This window comes from Eurosta solidaginis, chromosome 4 (assembly GCF_040869045.1).
Source record: "Eurosta solidaginis isolate ZX-2024a chromosome 4, ASM4086904v1, whole genome shotgun sequence".
Taxonomy (NCBI): domain Eukaryota; kingdom Metazoa; phylum Arthropoda; class Insecta; order Diptera; family Tephritidae; genus Eurosta; species Eurosta solidaginis.
This window is the reverse complement of record NC_090322.1, coordinates 96077020-96090290: the sequence shown is the minus strand read 5'-3', so window position 1 is coordinate 96090290 and position 13271 is coordinate 96077020. Positions and strand designations below refer to the sequence as shown.

At 37.5% G+C, this 13271-nt stretch overlaps 1 protein-coding gene across 4 annotated transcripts in view; it reads left to right on the top strand.

Moving 5' to 3' along the window:
* Positions 1-13271, top strand: part of Rbf (Retinoblastoma-family protein) — a 597832-nt gene that overhangs the window by 507622 nt on the left and 76939 nt on the right. The gene's annotated exons all lie outside the window — the stretch shown is intronic.

Sequence of the window (13271 nt, the reverse complement as noted above, 5' to 3'; positions counted from 1 at the left end):
AATTAAATTTCATCAAAATCTGAGGTGTTCGGGTTCAAAATCTGCCTTTTTTTATAGGGTCTGATATGAAATTCATAAAAACTCACGTTTTCCAGTAGCCGCAATTCGAATCGAAACCTAGCCTTTAGGCTCACATCCTTGATATTAGGGAAAATTTTGTCCAGATCACATTCGGTCAAAAGCCCAATTTCTTCCCAGTCAATGCCGGCTTCTGTGTTATAGTAGGTACATTTATATGCAATTAAAACATTAAAAAAATTATTATAAAGTAACTTACCTTGTAGTTTAGAAAAGGGGTTTTCCAGCCCCCACACCTTCACGAGATTTAAGAGATTTTCGGGTTTTGCCATTTCTGAAAAATTTTAAGTTTTTAAAATTATAATTTTCACTCTTACAGCTGCGAAGACGAAAATAGCAGTAAATTTTTTCTAACAAATTTCATCAGTTATTTTCTACTTCCATGAAATGTGTAAGTAAAACTACGCAAACCATTTTCAAAAACGTTTGCGAAAAAATACAAAAATTCGGGAAGTGTTTAAAAATATGCATGCGATATTTGAATGTTTACTACTATTTTCGTGCTCGGATGCGTATAGTAATCGCGGTAATGTTCTAGGATCGCGGCCGAGCGCTAAAAATATAGCTAGAAATTCAAACGTGGTATCCAGAGAAGCGTTTTGGCCCCAGGATTTCGAATCCGAGGGCGTAAATCTGATATCTGTGATACTTCTCGAGATATCCGCAAAAAACGAAAAAATGACCCAAGGTCCATCCGAAACCGGGGGTCGGATGCATAGTTTTCCTGACCGGAACACCTTTTCTTTAACTCGTTCAAAATATATTAACGAAAAACCGAAAAAGACCCGCGATACCTTCGAAACCGGGTGTGGTATCCATAGTATTTTTGCGCAGAACACCTTTCTGCGTTGGCGGTCTTCGGCCGCGCTTGTAAAATATTACCCTGGGTGGGTCCAACACCGGTTTGGAGACCAAAACTATATCCGCGAAAAACACTTATGTTCACAATTTTTTTTTTTTTTTTGTGGGTACTCAAACATTACAACACATGAAAACTGCAAATATCTCCAGACAGAGATAAAAATTTTTCTTTTCCACCTTCGGATTATTGCTGTCGAGGTCAATACGCGTCTTTTGACATCTCTCGATATTTCTGGACTCGTATTAGCAGTGTCATGCTGTCGTATAGAATTACCCAGCTCTTCTATTAATTTCGGTAATAGTCTAGTTGTGGGGTGGCCTGCTAATATGCGCCCAAAAATATCGAGAGAAGTGTCAAACGATGCGTCTTGACATCAGTATTAATAATCCGAAGACGGAAAATAAAAACTTTAACTCGTTCAAAAGATATTACCGAAAAACCGAAAAATGACCCGCGGGTCCCTCTGAAACCGGGTGGAACTCATAGTGTTTTTGCGCAGAAAACCTTTGTGCATTGGCGGCCTTAGGCCGCGCTTATAAAAAATTGCCCTGGGTGGGTCCAACACCGGTTTGGAGACCAAAACTATATCCGCGCAAAACACTTATGTTCACAATTTTTTTGTGTGGCTACCCCAAGATTACAACACATGAAAATCGCCAACTTCAACTGCAAATGTTTTTTTACATTCTTTATTCTTGGTGCTATAAATTGCACCAAAGACTTTACAGCTTCGAAAAAGCTATTTTCAATAGCAACCTGGAACGATGTAACTATTGTTTTAGCATTAATAAAATCAGTGGCTATTGTGGCTTACACGTTGTAAGAAAGCTTCAATAATTTATTTATGACCTTTGGAAGCAAGTGTGTTTGGGCAATGCTTTCAATAGTGAATCAGGATATTTATTATATCGGGTATTCCCCGAAGTTTAGCGTAAAATTGTGATCATGGCGACTCACAAATCACACAAACAAGATTGTGTATTGCGCATGTAAACAAAAGATCAGCTGTTTTTTATGGGCAATTTTTACGTAATTTTCCTTTAGCTCATGTTTTTTTCTCTCTTTCTTTGATTCGCTCAAGCAGTCAAGTGTGACATTTATGCGCAGAACGAAGCAATTTTGAACTAGTGAATGCGCAATCTTCTGTGTGTGTTTTATGGCTCACAATTTTGTTTGAAAATTGAATAATGCAATAATTTAAAATGACAGAAGTCTTGTTGGATCAACCAAAACTTTGTCAACTTGACTGAATTTTGTCAATTAAGTATTAACAGTTTTACTACTGTTCATTCAACAGTTCAGTGCAGTTGTTGTAACAGTAAATTCCATTGAAGTAACAAAAATTTGGTTGATTTGACAGAATCTTCTTCGGTACTCGCCTTCGCCAACGCGTAGAGGTCCATAAGTCTTTGAAAGAACCTTTCTCTCGAACACTCCCAGAGCCAGCCGCTTCATCTGATGTTGTCATGGTCCATGCTTCTGCACCATATAGCGGGACGGGTACGATAAGTGACTAGTAGAGTATGATTTTCGTATGCCGAGAGAGGACTTTACTTTTCGATTGCCTTTCTAGCCCAAAGTAGCATTTATTGGCAAGAGTGATTCTTCGCTGGATTTCAAAGCTGATGTTATTGTTAGTGTTGACCCGGGTTGTAATATTAAACGTTAAATGAAAACGAATTGTGACTTAATTCATCAGTCGATAAATGATAATTGATCATTGATTCTTTATTAAAGAAATTCTTTCTTTTATACACAATTTCTTAACCTATACATACATAATTACATTAATGCTTACATACTACAATGTACATAGTTTCATAATAAATAATGGTTAGTCAGCATAATGTGTAGTGACCTACATACCGTTAATGTGATTCATGCATAAGTTGGTTTATCGGTATATTGAATGATTTGGTCAATGCAAATGAACTCAATGTATGATTCATACATATTGAATGGTATGGTCAATGCGAATGAACTCAAGTGGTTATTTGAGTCAGTAAAAAGGCATTGGCGTACAAGGCATACTGTATCATGCTACACCATCCGCCTTAGAAAAAGAGGCTTATATAATTGTGTGGACAATTGTGTAAGACTCTTTGTTTGAGTTTATAAAATTGTATTTCCCTTTTTTTCTATTGTAATTTTATTGCGATTGAATAGTTTGTTTACCTAGTCTTATATCTGTTTGCATTTGCTTAACATGTGTGATTTTTTGCTGACATTTTTCAATCTAACATGTTGTTGTATTTTTTTTTTTTTTTTGCTCATGTGCCCACTTTTTATATGTTTTAAGTGAGGAACGTATGTATATAATTTGAGCCCTTAACTACATACGGTCATCCTATTGTCGCAGAAGTGTGCCATGCTATTTCATTTTACTTTTAATGATTCAGTCAACTTGCTTGGTGTTACCAAATTTCACATTCTGTTTTTTTTTTTCAATTGTAATTTATGTCATAGTGGTAACTTGATGCTATACACATTATGCTGATTCTCCCTTTTTTTGTTTTTCGCTATTATTTGTACTCAACAATTTTTTTTTTTAGTTTTTTTTTTTGTGTGTTTTTAAAAGTGCTGAATATGAATAATGTTTTTTACTTCTTTGACTTATTACACAGTCGGATTTTAAATGTGTGCACCCACTTAAAATCCGCTTGTCTTCTAGAAATTATTTTCTAATATTTATATACAAATATGAAGCTGAGAAAAAAAAATTTGTTTTCAATTACTTAGATACTGAGTAAATTGGAATGTTTATTTTTAGATTATTCCTTTGAGTTATCAAGAGATATCTTAAATGTGTTTAAGCATATTCTTATGGACTATTATTTCCTGTTTTAGTTAAGTCTCCTATTCTGCCGAGGGTTAGAGTAAAAATATTTTCCTACTAATATTTTCTATTCCACCGGGGGTTAAAAAAAAATTTTTTCCTATTATATAAAATTATGACCTCTTTAATAAGCGAGGTTTTCCTGGGTGAACCCGGGCCAATAAATGTTTGTATTTATTTTATTTTCTTAAACTGATTCCACATATTATTCCTATTAAGCAAAAAGAAAATTTTCACTTGATTTTTTTTCATATTATTTAGTTAAATCTGTAACTAATTACATATACAAATGAGGGGTTGCTGACGGAAGAGCGGGGTAGCTATGTATTGGTAGGAGGGTAAAAGTAAGGTACAGTGGATGCAAAAATTTTTCATATCTTTAAGTGTTCTTTTTATGTTTTCGATATTTTTATACATTCCAGCAATTTCTTTGATCTTATTTGTCATGCGATTTCTGCGGCGGCCACCAAGACAGAATCGTCATGACTTTTATGAATTATTTTTATTCCGGGATTTGTCACATGCACAACCTCTTTGGTTAATGCATTTATTTGATCTTAGGGAACTATCAATTATTATTTTAAATTTGCCTACTCGAGTAAATATTCAATTATTTTTCACCAATTTGTCCCTCAGGACAACTGTGTTTTCCTTTTTAATATCAAGTTCTGTATTGGCGGCATTTGTACAATATGTGTACAGCCTGATAAGTAATTGTCCTAAGTCAATTTTATCATCTACAATCAGGTTGCTTGTATTTCTTACGCTACCATTTTAGGAGCGCGACATGTCTTATTGCTGCAAATTTATATAGCGCTTCACATATATTTTTATTTGTTCTCTTTGTGACTTTATCTTCATTCTTTTGTTTTGCTGGTTGTAAAATTTTGGTATTATTATTATTTTTTTTGTTAGGTTTTGCTTATTTCCACTGTCCTAGAATTTCCTATTGCTTCATGACCATCTTTGTCAGGAGCATTCAAAGAAATTATGCAAATTTTAATTAATGAGTCTGCCTTTACTGTTGATTGCAAAATTTTGGAGTTTATTATGTGAAGATCTATTTTTAATTGTCTATTGCTCTTCCGCAGTTTGGGTAAAAGGAATTTAGATGTTTGAGAAGGAGAGAAAAAAATTTTAAACGCGCTGTTGCACGTTTTTCAATTGCATATATTTGATTTTCATATATTTTCTTAGTATTGTGGCCATGCAATGATCAATAGCCGACTACGCAAATCATTGCGCCTAGCCAAACATATGGAATTTTTGGGGTGATTTTTGTTTCTACCTCTGCTGGTGGTTCGTATTTTGCTATCCTCTTCTCCTCTGATGTTTCAGAGTTTCCTTTTCCTACCTCGTAGCCAGCTATGGCTATCATAATGCCTTGGGATATTTTTGTCCACCAAGCCATGTTGAAATTTTCCTATAATTATTTTTCTGCTTTTGTGAGAAATGAACTAAACTTCATTTTTATTTAGTAGACATAAAAGTTTAAGAAAAATTTTGTTGGAAAAATTTGTTTAATTTAAGTTTTTTGGCATTTTAATGTAAATTTTTTTTTTTGATTTACAAAATATTAAAAATTAATTTCTGTCATTTTCAATGATAGCGTTTAAAAAAATTTTTTTTTTTCAACTACAATATTAAAAATTTTTTTTTCAAATAAGAAGTTTTAATTTTCTTTCTACTTATTTTTTTTTCATGACATTTCTATTGAGCTAGTCCTATTGTGACAGAATTTATTCTAAAAATGCTGATAAAAACATTTCCTAAGCAAAAACCAAGTTTTTGCTCATGGTTTAGCGTCCATAAGGCCGCTCAATTGATTTTAGAACTTAAATTAATTATGGTACTTAAAAATTTACGCCGTCTTACTGCCTGTCAGAATGTTGCCAATCAATATCTTCTTTTCATGTAATATTCCACCCTGTTATGCGGTCATGTCGTCAATGGAAATCTTCTTTTCAGGTAATATTCTGCTTCCTTTGCTGCTAGTTACCGTGTCAATATTTTGCTTCTTTGTGTGCCAGTCATTTAATGGTTGTTATTGTTCCTTGAGACCAATGGCCAATTCTCCAAGTATTACTGAATGTAAGTTGTTCATATCGCTATGTTTAATCATCTTCGATGGATTCAAAATAGTTTAACCCGTTGTTCAAGGAAATATTTGATCCTCTTTTTGTCAGGATTTAAATTTTAACCGAGTCTTCCTTGAGCGAAGTTAATGGTTTATTAAACAACGCGAACTGGCAGGATCTCTAACCATCTAGATCTTCAGCAGTTTTGCTAATTCTTGACCTCCTAGCAAGATCGCCATGTAATATTAAACGTTAAATGAAAACGAATTGTGACTTAATTCATCAGTCGATAAATGATAATTGATGATTGTTTGATTGCTCATTGATGATTGATTCTTTATTAAAGAAATTTTTTCTTTTATACACAATTTCTTAACCTATACATACATAATTACATAAATGCTTACATACTACAATGTACATAGTTTCATAATAAATAATGGTTAGTCAGCATAATGTGTAGTGACCCACATACCGTTAATGTGATTCATGCATAAGTTGGTTTATCGGTATAATATTGAATGATTGGGTCAATGCAAATGAACTCAATGTATGATTCATACATATTGAATGGTTTGGTCAACGCGAATGAACTCAAGTGGTTATTTGAGTCAGTAAAAATGCATTGGCGTATCATGCTACAGGGTTCCCAAATAAACGAAGTCTTTTACTATTTCGAAATTATGGCTGCCAACAGCGAGGTTGCCAAGGCGCATATGCGCGGACTCTTTGCTCGATGACAGCAGGTACTTCGTTTTGTCCTCATTCACCATCAAACCCATCTTTACGGCTTCTTTTTGCAATTTGGAGTAAGTAGAACTGACTGCGCGTGTGTTTAGGCCGTTGATATCAATGTCATCAGCATATACCACTAATTGCACGCTTGTATAGAATATTGTTCTAGAACGGTTAACTTTTGCAGGTAGTATAACTTTTTCCAGCATCAAATTAAAGAAATCGCATGATAGGGGGTCACGCCGTCTGAAACCTCGTTTAGTTTCGAACGGCTCGGAGAAGTCCTTCCCAAGTCTGACTGAGTTTATGGTGTTGCTCAACGTCATTTTGCTAAATTTATGATAAAATGCATTAACATTCTACCACAAAACTCTACACTGACACCCGAGAATCCCAATATTCAGGCACCTGTAATCTTCGTGGATGAATAGGTGCTACTTGCTGTTCGTCTAGAAAGACTTGCAATAACTTTTGTTGTACTAAAATTTTTCTGCCACCGCGCACCGCCTTCATGTATGGAATCAAGCTCACCAAAAATTTTTTTTCAGGGTCGCTATGACTTGCATCCTCAGATCTAGACTCGAATAGCTTCAATTGTTTCGATGTCCAGATATTGATCTAGTTATGTCATTTCTTGTTTTCTTTGAAACGAATTGGCGGTAGGTATTGGGAAACAGGTGTTGGTTGGGGGCTTTGATACGTGGACTGTGCATCAGGTGTTACTTGTGGCGTTTGCAGCGGCTGTGACTCTAATGGCAACTCCGGAATGTATGTATCATTTCCTAAAAATTTAGATATATGCATAGAATATAAAATATTTTAATCTGGTATCAATTTATTCTCACTTCATAAGAATATGTGTAGTTGGCAACTGCAGGCAAATTGCTCTGACACTTCTTTGGAGCAATTTGGTTAGAAAGAAAAAATAGAGAACAATAATATATCCACTTCGGAATAAAAATTGTGTCTGCACCGTCACGTGATCTTCCTGATTGTTTGACCTTGCAAAATTCTTTTCTAACTTGGTCCTTCAAATCGCCCCATTTTTTCTTTGCTTCATCAGGATCTACACCCAGCTCTGCTGCCACTTCTGACCACAAACTCTTTATTACTTACTTAATTGGCGCTTAACCGTTTAAACGGTTATGACCGTCCAACAGGGCGCGTCAGTCGCTTCTTCTCTCTGCCAATCGGTGCCAATTAGTCACACCAAAGGAATTTAAATCGTTTTCCACCTGGTCCTTCCAGCGGAGTGGAGGCCGCCCTCTTCCTCTGCTTCCATAGGCGGGTTCCGATAGAATCACTTTCTTGCCGGAGCGTCATCTTTAATTCGCATTACATGGCCTAGCCAGCGCAGCAGCTGCGTTTTAATTTGCTGGACTATGTTGATGTCTGCGTATAGCGCGTACAGCTCATCGTTAAATCTTCTTCGGTACTCGCCATCGCCAACGCGTAGAGGTCCATAAATCTTTCGAAGAACTTTTATCCCGTACACTCCCAGAGCCGCTTTATCTGCTGTTGTCATGGTCCATGCTCCTGCCCCATATAACAGGACGGGTACGATAAGTGACTTGTAGAGTATGATTTTCGTTTGTCGAGATATGACTTTACTTTTCAATTGCCTACCTAGTCCAAAGTAGCATTTATTGGCAATTCTTGATGATTCTTCGCTGTATTTCAGAGCTGATGTTGTTGCTAGTATTGATGCTGGTTCCCAAATAAACGAAGCCTTTTACTATTTCGAAATTATGGCTGCCAACAGTAGCGTGGTTACCAAGGCGCATATGTGCTGACTCTTTGCTCGATGACAGCAGGTACTTCGTTTTGTCCTCATTCACCACCAAACCCATCTTTGGAGTAAGCAGAACTAACGGCGCGGCTGTTTAGGCCGATGATATCAATGCCATCAGCATACGCCAGTAATTGCACGCTTTTATAGAATATTATTCCAGAGCGGTTAAGTTCTGCAGCTAGTATAATTTTCTACAGCATCAAATTAAAGAAATCGCACGAATTCTGACTGAGCTGATGGTGTTGCTCACGTCATTTTGCACAGCCGTATAAGTTTTGCGGGGAGACCGAATTCAGACATAGCTGCTATAGGCAGCTCCTTTTTGTGCTGTCGAAGGCGGCTTTAAAATCGACGAAGAGGTTATGTGTGTCGATTCGTTTTTCGCGGGTTTCTTTCAAGATTTGGCGCATCGTGAAAATCTGGTCGATGGTAGATTTACCAGATCTGAAGCCGGTCCAATCAGTTGATTCACGGGGGGCTTCAATCTTTCGCACAATACATTTGACAGCACCTTATATGCGATATTAAGAAGGCTGATTCCGCGATAGTTGGTGCAGTTTGCAGTATCCCCCTTCTTGTGGACTGGGCAAAGAAAACTTAGATTCCAATCGTCGGGCATGCACTCGTCCGCCCATATTTTGCTATGAAGCTGAAGCATGCGCCTTACCAACTCCTTGCCGCCGTATTTGAATAGCTCCGCAGGCAATTCATCAGGGCCCGCTGCCTTGTTGTTTTTCAATATGGTTATTGCTATTCTGACTTCGTCATAATCAGGTGGTGGGACATTTATTCCATCATCATCGATTGCGGGATCGGGTTCGTCATCTCTGTGCTGTAAATCGTTGTCTCCATTTAGGAGAGCAGAGAGGCGTTCCCTACGTAATCTAAGTACTCTCTAGTCATCATTTATAAGGGCGCCGTGTGCGTTCTTACAGGAATTTGCCCCGGTCTTAAAACCTTCCGTATGTCGCTGAATTTTTTGGTAAAATTTTCGGGCGTTATTCCTGGTGGCTAGCAGCTCAAGCTCCTCGCACTCACGCTCCTCTGTCTCTGCTTTTTTCTTCCTGAAAAGGCGTCTCGCTTCCCTTTTTAACTCGCGGTAGCGTTCACACACTCCTCTTGTTGCGCTCGCTTTTAACGTAGCCCTGTAGACACCGTCTTTTCTTTCGGTTGCAATGCGGCATTCTTCATCGTACCAGTTGTTTTTCCGTGATCGCCGGTAACCAGTTTTTTCCTCGGCGGCAGTACGAAGTGCTTTGTAGACATGCTCCCACTGCTCCTGCATTCCGTCGGGTTGAGTTGTGCTCTCAGAGAGCAGGTGTGAGAGTCGAGTTGCGAAAAAATGGCAGTCTGTTGCGATTGCAGCCTTTCGACGGCTAGCTTTCCTTGTGTTCTTTGTTCCTTGGTTTTAGCCGCGCATCATCATCCTTTGTCGCTGCATGGGCGCAGATGAATGATATATTAAAAAGAGGTTTGCTTTTATGCGAGCCGCTTGATCCAAGACACACACCCGCTTGCAGCCGCACCTCGTGGTGGACAGACGCTGCCAATGAAATATCACCCTTAAACCGATATTATCGGGATATCAAAATCGGTGGCTGTGTAAGCGTACCTGTAGCCATCTTCATACAGGCCACTTTTTAGATTGGATTCAATAGAAAAGATTCTCGAACATATTATCAGTAAGCGTCTGCAGTAGACTCTGGAAAGCCCAGGTGTCTTTTCAAATAGTCACTTTTGATATCGAAAATCGAGATCCACGATAGATGTAATTCAAACAGCTGTCAATATAGCCCTCGGAGCCTTAACCAGAGGGCAAAGTAAAAGGAAGCTCTGTGCACTGATAACTTTGGATATTACCTGCTCAGAACACGCTAATTAAGCGACATAGTACTCCTTTTTGATACGGACCATGAAAGCACAACATCACGGGCGGTGTTCCTCAGGTTATATTCTAGGTCCAACGCTAAGGAATGCGATGTATGACGGTGTGCTACAAATCCACCTTCCCGGCGGCACGGAAATTTTCGGCTATGCAGATGATATAAGCTGTGGTCAGAAACATGATCTGCTCCAAGCATTATGTAATGACGCCGTGGGAAGAATAGGGGAATGACTGATGAACATGGGGCTGGAGATGGCTAGCAATAAGACAGAAGCGGTGAAGCTACACGTCAGCAAATATCCAACGTAACGAGCTCGATAATATTATATGCAGTACCAGTATGGCACGGATATAAATGGTCCACCAAAAAGATATACTAGCAGATTACCGATTTACAGCTATACGAATACCATGTGTTTATCGTACGGTGTCCGACGACGCGATCCATGTTTTATCCAGAAAAATCCCAGTAGATCTACTCTCAGCTGAAATGGCCGAGCTGTATGGCATTGGAATCAGCCGATCATCTGAAGATTCCAAGAAAAGCGCAAGGTCACGAAAAATAGTTGGGAGGCAAGAACGGTGGGAAGAATTGAAGGGCACTGGACCTTCATGCTAGTTCGGAATATAGCGGAATGGTTCGAGCGAAAACACGGCGATCTAAGATACCACCTCTCGCAGATATTGGGCGGACACGGCGGCTTCAAGGAATATCAACATAAGCGTGGGATAGAGGAGGATCCTTTCTGTCCACACTGCCCCTCCGAATTGGAAAGCGCAGAACACCTAATGTTTCACTGCCCTCGTTTTCGCTGCTAAAGACTCTCCTGTACACAGAGTTTTTGGAGAGGAGCCTTCCATTAGGACTTTAGTTCCCCGAATGTGCAGACAAATATATTGTTGGACTGCTACGAGCAAGATTGCCTTTATAGTTATGACGCAATTGATGCATGTTGAAAGGGAGCGCAGAGAAATGCGCATGCGAAGTACTTGCGACTAAATCGCCTTTCCCCCCGTGATGTTATATTAGCGTACGATAATTTGGAGAAAAATCAGACCCAATATAATTTTACTGATTTTTAACTTAATAATCTAATTCTGAGGGTTTTTTGACGTAATAAATTATTAACAAATTAACATTTGTCAAATAATTAATATAAACTGTTGCACCCTGAATGAATATGGTTTTAAAATTTTTGAAATGGGAGTTATCTAATTCGAGTGAAAATTTGCATTGCTCATTTTTAAACCAATATTTATTATGTTCCACCCGGCAAACTATATAGTTCCCCTTTCCTTTTTGGATGCCGGTGTTATCAATTATCGAATAAATCTATAGTAGTTGTTTTTTTTTTGCAAGCGAGCTTGAAAAAAAAAAAACGCTTCAACTAGCTAAACAGTTTCATTATGGCAAACCATACAGATGGTGAAAGTTTATCAGCTAATTGTTACTTTTTTTAGCTGCTATGACATTTCTACTTCTAGCACAGTATGTTTTTGACACTCAACCAGAGAATTACAAAAACAAAATACATGAAATGCATGTGTTTGTTGGTATGTATGTCACCCTGCCGCCACGCTGTTATTTTGTTTATCTGCACATTCGTATGTTCATTTCATTCGCTCGTTCACAATAGTACCCTATTTTTGAATATGCAACACTATCAATTAGGTCGACAATTACCTAAGCGGTAAACCGCTTAGCCAATTCAACTCGATTAATTATACTTTTCATGAACATGAAATCGTATATTAACTTTGGTCCGATGTTTGTAACGTTGAGAAATATAGAAGATAGACTCACCATTAAATATACCGAATTGATCAGGGTGACGAACTGAGTTGATATAGCCATGTCCGTCTGTCCGTCCGTCTGTCTGTTTGAACGCAAACTAGTCCCTCAAATTTTGAGATATCTCAATGAAATTTAACACAAGGATGTATTCTTGTATTATATTAGACATTTGTCGGATCCGGTAGGATCGGACCACTATAACATATATCTCCCATACAACCGATCGTTCAGATAAGACGATTTTGGTCATTCCTGCCGCAATTTAGAAAATATAAACGTGAAACTCGGCGATATATATTCTAATATATCATAGAAGATATCCTGAACAAATCAGTTTGATCGGAGCTATATATAGTTATATCCCATACAACCGATCGTTCAGATAGAAAGATTTTTGACCATTCCTCCCTTAATTTAGAAAGTATAAACGTGAAACTTGGTGATATATATTTTAATATATCATAGAAGAAATCACTTTGATCGGAGCTATATATAGTATATATCCCAGGCAACCGATCGTTCACATAGAAAGATTTTTGGCAATTTCTCCCTTAATTTCCAATATAAAAACGTTAAACTTGGTGATATTTATTCTAATATATCATAGAAGATTTCATGAAAAAATCATTTCGATCGGAGCTATATATAATATCTATCCCATACAACCGGTCGTTCATATAGAAAGATTTTTGGCCATTTCTCCCTTAGTTTCCAATATAAAAACGTGAAACTTGGTGATATATATTCTAATATATCATAGAAGATTTTCTGTAAAAATCATTTCGATCGGAGCTATATATAATAAATATCACATACAACCGATCGTTCAGATAAGGGCGTTTTTTGCCATTTTTTATTTTATATTTGTCTTAAAAATCGTTTAGGTATGTACATCTGTTCACTATATATTTCTTATCTTATACATCCGATTATTTGGAGATTACGAACGGGATAAGATTATTGTTCAGCCCCATACATGAAAGGTATGAAGTCTTCGGCACAGCCGAAGACAGTGCCGTCCTTACTTCTTTTTATTGTTGCTTTCCATGCAGTTCGGTAAGCTAGCTAGTGTTTTAATTGTAATAGTTAGCAACGAAATACAGCTAGTGTTTCGTCGGAAGCCAAATGGAAGTATATGCAAAAACAATACTACATATGCTGCAAACAGCTTATAAACAGAGAAAAAAATGTTTATATTTCCTGTGTCATG